The sequence below is a fragment of the Bos taurus genome, chromosome X, assembly GCF_002263795.3.
Source record: "Bos taurus isolate L1 Dominette 01449 registration number 42190680 breed Hereford chromosome X, ARS-UCD2.0, whole genome shotgun sequence".
Classification (NCBI taxonomy): domain Eukaryota; kingdom Metazoa; phylum Chordata; class Mammalia; order Artiodactyla; family Bovidae; genus Bos; species Bos taurus.
The window spans coordinates 42194830-42204685 of record NC_037357.1 but is presented as its reverse complement, the minus strand read 5'-3'; the positions used below and the strand labels follow the sequence as shown (position 1 = coordinate 42204685).

General features: G+C 39.4%; 1 pseudogene; it reads left to right on the top strand.

Moving 5' to 3' along the window:
• The first annotated feature begins 4211 nt into the window (after window positions 1-4211).
• Window positions 4212-9583, top strand: LOC100138794 (serine/arginine-rich splicing factor 3-like; annotated as a pseudogene).
• The last annotated feature ends 273 nt before the right edge of the window (window positions 9584-9856 follow it).

Genomic DNA, 9856 nt, shown 5'->3' with positions numbered 1-9856 from the left:
AATGTTCTTCTCCAAAAATAAGATCTACCTTTAATCTCTAGCTAAAATTACGTAAGTAACATTTATTATACAACTATCTTGTTTGAAAATCTCCAAAGGACCTACCATACTACTTTCTGCTACCAATTGCTGCTGCTGCTAAGTCGCTTCAGTCATGTCCGACTCTGTGCGACCCCATAGACGGCAGCCCACCAGGCTCCCCCATCCCTGGGATTCTCCAGGCAAGAATACTGGAGTGGGTTGCCATTTCCTTCTCCAATGCAAGAAAGTGAAAAGTGAAAGTGAAGTCGTTCAGTCATGTCCGACTCTTAGCGACCCCATGGACTGCAGCCCACCAGGCTCCTCCATCCATGGGATTTTCCAAGCAAGAGTACTGGAGTGGGGTGCCATTGCCTTCTCCGCTGCTACCAATTAGTCAGGCATTAATCATAAACAATCAAGAGATATAACTGATCCTGGCAGGGTACAAAATGCTAGCAGGAAAATAAATTTGTCTACTATTATACATAAAAAAATATTATATATAAATATATATATATATATATATATATATATATATATATGATATAAAAATTTAAAATTTAGAAAGGAGCATCTGTTAGTAAAATCTTTTATACAGAGGGACTATTAAAAGTGACATTTAATATTTTTAACATTATTCAGTTCAGTTCACTCAGTTGTGTCCGACTCTTTGCAACCCCATGGACTGCAGCATGCCAGGCTTCCCTGTCCATCACCAACTCCTGAAGCTTGCTCAAACTCATGTCCATCAAGTCAGTGATTCTATCCAACCATCTCATCCTCTGTCATCCCCTTGTCCTCTTGCCTTCTCTTCCAGCATCAGGGTCTTTTCCAATGAGTCAGTTCTTCATATCAGATGGCCAAAGCACTGGGGCTTCAGCTTCAGCATCAGTCCTTCCAATGAATATTAAGGACTGATTTCCTTTAGGATTGACTTATTTGATCTCCTTGCTCTCCAAAGGACTCTCAAGAGTCTTCTCCAACACCACAGTTCAAAACCATCAATTCTTCAGCGCTCAGCTTTCTTTATGGTCCAACACTCACATCCATACATGACTATTGGATAAACCATAGCTCTGCCTATATGGACCTTTGTTGGTAAAGTAATGTCTCTACATTTTAATATGCTGTCTAGGTTGGTCATAGCTTTTATTCCAAGGAGCAGGCACCTTTTAATTTCATGGCTGCAGTCACCATTTGCAGTGATTTTGGAGCCCAAGAAAACATTACTACAAAATGTTTTTTAAGTTTTTATAAATAGCTATGAATTTTTGAAAAACATTCATATTAATAGCATAATATAAATGTTTATACCAGTATAAAACAGTAAAAAAAAAAGTTGGTAAATAAGAGTCTCTAAAAAATATAACAGACTGGTTCCAAATAGGAAAAGGAGTACATCAAGGCTGTATATTGTCACCCTGCTTATTTAACTTATATGCAGAGAACATCATGAGCAACACTGGGCTGGAAGAAACACAAGCTGGAATCAAGATTGCTGGGAGAAATATCAATAACCTCAGATATGCAGATGACACTACCCTTATGGCAGAAAGTGAAGAGGAACTAAAAAGCCTCTTGATGAAAGTGAAAGTGGAGAGTGAAAAAGTTGGCTTAAAGCTCACATTCATAAAACGAAGATCATGGCATCCGGTCCCATCACTATATGGGAAATAGATGGAGAAACAGTGGAAACAGTGTCAGACTTTATTTTTTTGGGCTCCAAAATCACTGCAGATGGTGACTGCAGCCATGAAATTAAAAGACACTTACTCATTGGAAGGAAAGTTATGACCAACCTAGATAGCATATTCAAAAGCAGAGACATTACTTTGCCAACAAAGGTCCATCTAGTCAAGGCTATGGTTTTTCCTGTGGTCATGTATGGATGTGAGAGTTGGACTATGAAGAAGGCTGAGCACTGAAGAACTGATGCTTTTGAACTCTGCTGTTGGAGAAGACTCTTGAGAGTCCCTTGGACTGCAAGGAGATCCAACCAGTCCATTCTGAAGATCAGCCCTGGGATTTCTTTGGAAGGAATGATGCTAAAGCTGAAACTCCAGTACTTTGGCCACCTCATGCGAAGAGTTGACTCATTGGAAAAGACTGTGATGCTGGGAGGGATTGGGGGCAGGAGGATAAGGGGATGACAGAGGATGAGATGGCTGGATGGCATCACTGACTCGATGGATGTGAGTCTGAGTGAACTCTAGGAGTTGGTGATGGACAGGGAGGCCTGGCATGCTGCGATTCATGGGGTTGCAAAGAGTTGGACCCGACTGAGCAACCGAACTGAACTGATTGCTTTGCTAGGCAAAGGGGACCACAGTGATCTAATGCCCTCAAAACTGTGTGTCTTGACCCGGAGGGGTTAGTGAGGAGCTTTATACTAATGGTTCAGAGAGGAGGGCATGATCAGCTCATGGATATTCTTTTGATTGCTGGTGGTATGGTAATTAATAGTCAGCATTATCAACCTGGTTCCAACTGGTCTGGGGTCTGTGTTTTTGGGCAGCACACAGTTTCAGTATCTGCAAAATAGCTCAAAGATATTATTATGTGAATCCCTTCAAAGGGAACCAGGACCCTGCCCCAAGGTTGCACTATTGTTTATTTACTGCTCCTCTCTTGTTGCCCATCCCCACCCTCCCATGATTAGCAACTGTTTGAACCTACCCTTTGAGATTTAGGGAAGGTCATATAGGCTGAATGAAGCCTATTTCTTGAAAATAAGAAACGGGGGACACAGAAAGGCTTTTGTGCCCAGGAGCCAACAGCAAAAGAGCTATTATTATCAGACATTAGGCTTTAAGGTTTCTGGGACCTGAAAGAGTTAATTGCTTTCTAAACCCCTTAACACTGATTGCTCCTCTTCCCTCACTTTCAATTGCTTTCTGTAGGGAACTTGAACAAGAAAAGGCTGCTGATCCTCATTCTGCATACAAGGCAGGTTTTTCCTGAAAGAAGACTGCAGCATTTTCTCATTAGGAATTCAAGGCCACATCTCTCTGCAGCCTCACAGTTAGAACTCATCTTTTTGAGCAATCAATTTGTGAGACATCTTGAAAGGCACAAGTCCAGATATAGTTACTCATTTTGTAGGTATTGGGGTGGGGATTGTTGCACTTTTTTTTGTCTATCTGTCTGTCTTTGGGAGAAAAGTAAAGAAGGAACCAAACTGCCTTTAGGTTTAGAGAAAAGTAAAACATCTATATTAATTCAGTGTGCGGGGGTGGTATTGTCTTATGGGAAATACACACACAACACACCACCTCTCCTTTCCCTAAGCCCATTCTCTGTCCACAGCATGAGTGAATCATCCAGCATCATCGTTACTACCTGCACAATAAATAGCAATAAACTGGGTCTCCTCTGTCACTGCCAGCAACACTGGACTCAAGTGCTCTCTCGTGGCCTACCACTTGCTGAGAAGGCAGCACAGTTGAATGACCCTGACATTTGTTTTTTACCATTATTGCATGTTCCATTTCAACATCTTTTCACAGAGCTTCTTGAAAAACAGTGCACTTCAACTTGTGCTGTGCTTACATTTCAGCTTGTACTGATGAAGTAAATTAACCATGCATAGCCCTCCTTTCTCTCTCTCTTTTTGTTTTTCTTAGATGTGTGTCTTGTGTATGTGTGTGGGTGACTTAAGAATTAAAAGAGCCCTCTTTTCCCTGACGTTTTTAATCAAAAACTACTTTCCTGGCTCTAACTCATTTTTTATATATGATCATTCCCGTTTATCCCTTCCTCCATCTGTAAGCTCATATAAAACAGTTGAAGCAGTTAATTTAAAAAGATTTCTGAACTTGGACGTCATCAAGTGGGGATTAACCCTGAGGGAGCTCTGGGCCTAACAGAAGGCCTAACCAGAAGCCTGACACCACCCATCTCCACAGGCAAGGAGGTATGACCAGAGAATTCTCCTAGCAACCTCAGTTTTCACAGCACTTGCAGTCATTATGTCTCGACCTCCTCCACCTCTCACTGGGTGAGCCCATCAGATCATGTGACTCCTGTATGTATAACATATAAATAAGGGCAAGGAGGAGTTGGTTCGACATTTCGTGGATGTTGGGCGTGTGAGAGGATCCTGGAGTGCCAGGTGGAAGGGAACAAACTGGGAAAAGTTAGCTTAGGTTGTATGGATTTGTACCTCCGCATTTCTAACCTAAGATCTCTAAATGTATCATGATTCCTATCCATTGGACTGTAAAGTTTATGTAGGTAATCCTGGAAATAAAGGTAACGAGTCTGAATTGGAGCGAGCTTTTGACAATTATCGTCCACTCTGAAGGGTCTGGGTTGCTTGGAACCCTCCCAGCTTTGCTTTTGTTGAGTTTGAAGATCCCCACGATGTAGCTGATGCTGTCTGAGAACTAGATTGGGGAAAACTGTGTGGCTGCCCAGTGAAGTATAACTGTTGAATGGTGGAAAGAGGAGTCAAAATCATGGCCTACCTCCTTCTTAGGGTCACCACCTTTGAGATTATTATCAGAGGAGGAGTCCTCCACCTTGGACGCAGATCTCCAAGATGGAGAAGCTTCTCCCACTGCTGGAGCAGATCCTTTTCTAGAGATGGGATAAGAGAGAGATACAGTCATCAAGACAGTATGGTACTGGCACAAAGACAGAAATATAGATCAATGGAATAAAATAGAAAGCCCAGAGAAAAATCCACACACCTGTGGATACCTTATCTTTGACAAAGAAGGCAAGAATATACAACAGAGAAAAGACAATCTCTTTAACAAATGGTGCTGGGAAAACTGGTCAGCCACTTGTAAAAGAATGAAACTAGAACACTTTCTAACACCATACATGAAAATAAACTTAAAATGGATTAAAGATCTAAATATAATACCAGAAACCATAAAAATCCTAGAGAGGACATAGGCAAAACACTCTCTGATATAAATTACAGCAGGGTCCTCTATGATCCTCCTCCCAGAGTAATGGAAATAAAAGCAAAAATAAACAAATGGGACCTAATTAAACTTAAAAGTCTTTGCACAACAAAGGAAACTATAAGCAATGTGAAAAGACAGCCTTCAGAATAGGAGAAAATAATAGTAAGTGAAGCAACTGAAAAAAAAATTAATTTCAAAAATATGCAAGAAGCACATGCAGCTCAATTCCAGAAAAATAAATGGCCCAATCAAAAAGTGGGCCAAAGAACTAAACAGACCTTTCTCCAAAGAAGACATACAGATAGCTAACAAACACACGAAAAGATGCTCAACACCATGCGTTATCAGAGAAATGCAAATCAAAACCACAATGAAGTACCATCTCACCCCAGTCAGAATAGTTGCTATCAAAAAGTCTACACACGATAAATGCTGGAGAGGGTGCAGAGAAAAGGGAACCCTCTTACACTGTTGTTGGGAATGCAAACTAGTACAACCACTATGGAGAACAGTATAGAGATTCCTTAAAAAACTGGAAATAGAACTGCCATATGACCCAGCAATCCCACTGCTTGGCATACACACCAAGGAAATGGGAATTGAAAGAGACACGTGTACGCCAATACTCACTGCAGCACTGTTTACAATAGCTAGGACATGGAAGCAACCTAGATGTCCATCTGCAGACAAATGGATAAGAAAGCTGTGGTACACAAAAAAGAAAACTACACACCAATATCACTGATGAACATAGATGCAAAAATTCTTAATAAAATTCTAACAATCAGAATCCAACAACACATTAAAAAGATCATACACCATGACCAAGTGGGCTTTATCCCAGGGATGCAAGGATTCTTCAATATCCGTAAATCAATTAATGTGATACACTACATTAACAAATTGAAAAATAAAAGCCATATGATTATTTCAATAGATGCAGAGAAAGTCTTTGACAAAATTCAACATCTATTTATGATAAAAACTCTGCAGAAAGTAGGAATAGAAGGAACATACCTCAACATAATAAAAACTATATATGACAAACCTACAGCAAATTTTATCGTCAATGGTGAAAAAATGAAAGCATTTCCCCTAAAGTCAAGAACAAAACAAGGGTGCCCACTTTCACCACTGCTATTCAACATAGTTTTGACAACAGCAATCAGAGCAGAAAAAGAAATAAAAGGAATCCAAATTGGAAAAGAAGAAGTAAAACTCTCACTATTTGCAGATGACATGATCCTCTACATAGAAAACCCTAAAGACTCCACCAGAAGATTACTAGAGCTAATCAATGAATATAGTAAAGTTGCAGGATATAAAATCAACACACAGAAATCCCTTGCATTCCTATACACTAATAATGAGAAAATAGAAAGATAAATTAAGGAAACAATTCCATTCACCATTGCAAAGAAAAGAATAAAATACTTAGGAATATATCTACCTAAAAAAACTAAAGACCTATTTATAGAAAACTATAAAACACTGGTGAAAGAAATCAAAGAGGACATTAATAGGTGGAGAAATATACCATGTTCATGGATCAGAAGAAGTAATATAGTGGAAATGAGCATACTACCCAAAGCAATCTACAGATTCAATGCAATCCCTATCAAGATACCAATGGTATTTTTCACAGAGCTAGAACAAACAATTTCAGAATTTGTATGGAAATACAAAAAACCTTGAATAGCCAAAGCAATCTAAAGAAAGGAGAATGGAACTGGAGGAATCAACCTGCCTGACTTCAGGCTCTACTACAAAGACACAGTCATCAAGACACTATGGTACTGGCACAAAGACAGAAATATGGATCAATGGAACAAAATAGAAAGCCCAGAGATAAACCCACGCACCTATGGACACCTTATCTTTGACAAAGGAGGCAAAATATACAATGGAGAAAAGACAGTCTCTTTAACAAGTGGTGCTGGGAAAATTGGTCAACTGTTTGTAAAAGAATGAAACTAGAACACTTCCTAACACCATACACAAAAATAAACTAAAAATGGATTAAAGATCTAAATGTAACACCAGAAACTGTAAAACTCCTAGAGGAGAACATAGGCAAAACACTCCAACATAAATCACAGCAGGATCCTCTATGACGCACGTCCCAGAATATTGGAAATAAAAGCAAAAATAAACAAATGGGACTAGCTAAAATTAAAAGCTTCTACACAACAAAGGAACTATAAGCAAGGTGAAAAGACAGCCTTCAGAATGGGAGAAAATAATAGCAAATGAAGCAAAGGACAAATAATTAATCTCAAAAATATACAAGCAACTCCTGCAGCTCAATTCCAGAAAAATAAATGACCCAATCAAAAAATGGGCCAAAGAACTAAACAGACATTTCTCCAAAGACATACAGATGGCTAACAAACACATGGAAAGATGCTCAACATCACTCATTATCAGAGACATGCAAATCAAAACCACAATGAGGTACCATTTCACGGCAGTCAGAATGGCTGCTATCCAAAAGTCTACAAGAAATAAATGCTGGAGAGGGTGTGGAGAAAAGGGAAACCTCTTACCCTCTTACACTGTTGGTGGGAATGCAAACTAGTACAGCTACTACGGAGAACAGTGTGGAGATTCCTATCTGGAAATAGAACTGCCTTATGACCCAGAAATCCCACTGCTGGGCATACACACCGAGGAAACCAGAATTGAAAGAGACACGTGTACCTCAATGTTCATCGCAGCACTGTTTATAATAGCCAGGACATGGAAGCAACCTAGATGTCCATCAGCAGACGAATGGTTAAGAAAGCTGTGGTACATATACACAATGTAGTATTACTCAGCCATTAAAAAGAATACATTTGAGTCAGTTATAATGAGGTGGATGAAACTGGAGCATATTATACAGAGTGAAGTAACCCAGAAAGAAAAACACCAACACAGTATACTAACGCATATATATGGAATTTAGAAAGCTGGTAATGATAACCCTGTATGCGAGACAGCAAAAGAGACACAGATGTATATAACAGTGTTTTGGCCTCTGTGGAAGAGGGAGAGAGTGGGATGATTTGGGAGAATGGCATTGAAATATGTATAATATCATATAAAAAATGAATCACCAGTTCAGGTTCGATGCAGGATACAGGATGCTTGGGGCTGGTGCACTGGGATGACCCAGAGGGATGGTATGGGGAGGGAGGTGGGAGGGGTGTTTAGGATGGGGACCACATGTACACCCGTGGTGGATTCCTGTTGATGTATGGCAAAACCAATACAATCAGATCAGATCAGTTGCTCAGTCGTGTCCGACTCTTTGTGACCCCATGAATCACAGCATGCCAGGCCTCCCTGTCCATCACCAACTCCCGGAGTTCATTCAGACTCACGTCCATTGAGTCAGTGATGCCATCCAGCCATCTCATCCTCTGTCGTCACCTTCTCCTCCTGCCCCCAATCCCTTCCAGCATCAGAGTCTTTTCCAATGAGTCAACTTTTCGCATGAGGTGGCCAAAGTACTGCAGTATCAGCTTTAGCATCATTCCTCCCAAAGTAATCCCAGGGCTGATCTCCTTCAGAATGGACTGGTTGGATCTCCTTGCAGTCCAAGGGACTCTCAACAGTCTTCTCCAACACCACAGTTCAAAAGCATCAATTCTTTGGCGCTCAGTCTTCTTCACAGTCCAACTCTCACATCCATACATGACCACAGGAAAAACCATAGCCTTGACTAGATGCACCTTTGTTGGCAAAGTAATGTCTCTGCTTTTGAATATGCTATCTAGGTTGGTCATAACTTTCCTTCCAAGGAGTAAGTGTCTTTTAATTTCATGGCTGCACTCACCATCTGTAGTGATTTTGGAGCCCAGAAAAATAAAGTCTGACACTGTTTGTTGCAAAGTAATTAGCCTCCTAGTAAAATAAATAAATTTAAATGTGAATTTCAGATAAGGAACAAATGATTTTTTGTTAAATTTAAATTTATTTATTTTAATTAGAGGCTAATTACTTTATTTAAAATAAAAATAAATAAATAAAATGAAAAGAGAAAAAAGAATGCTGTGGTATATATACACAATGGAATTTTCTCAGCTATTAAAAAGAATGCATTTGAATCAGTTCTAATGAGGTCAATGAAACTGGAGCTTATTATCCAGAGTGAAATAAGTCAGAAAGAAAAACACCAATACAGCATGTTAATGTATATATATGGAATTTAGAAAGATGGCAACAAATACTCTATATGTGAGACAGCAAAAGAGACATAGATATAAAGAGCAGACTTTTGGACTCAGTGGGAGAAGGCAAGGATGGGATGATTTGAGAGAATAGCATTGCAACATATAATATTACCAATGTGAAATAGATCACTAGTCTAAGGTCAATGCATGAAATAGGGCACTCAAAGCTGGTGCACTGGGACAACCCTGAGGGATGGAATGTGGAGGCATGTGAGAGAGCATTCAGGATGGGGACACATGTGCACCCATGGCTGATTCATGTCAATGTTTGGCTAAAACCACTACAATATTGTAAAGTAATTAGCCTCCGATTAAAATTAATTAATTAATTAAAAAATAGAGAGATCACTGTCCCAGAAGAGAATTCATAAGCCATCCCAATCTTTCTCTAGGTCTTGTAGCCAATCTAGGTCAAATGAAAAGAGATAGAAGACCAGTTTTCAAGAGGAGTGGTGTATAGGAAATAACTTAATTTGACAGAAAATCCAACTTTTGTTTGAGACATCACAGGTTTGGTGCATTTAAAAAAAAATTAGCTGTTCACATGTGTTTGTCTGTTGGAACAGTGACACATCAAGGTATACTTCTCTATGGTTTGAAATGGATCATATGAGGCATATAATATCAAGAACTGTTATTTTACAACATATCCTTAAGCAAAATTGAATTGTCTTAGAATTTTAGCCTGGCATAAAGTGATAA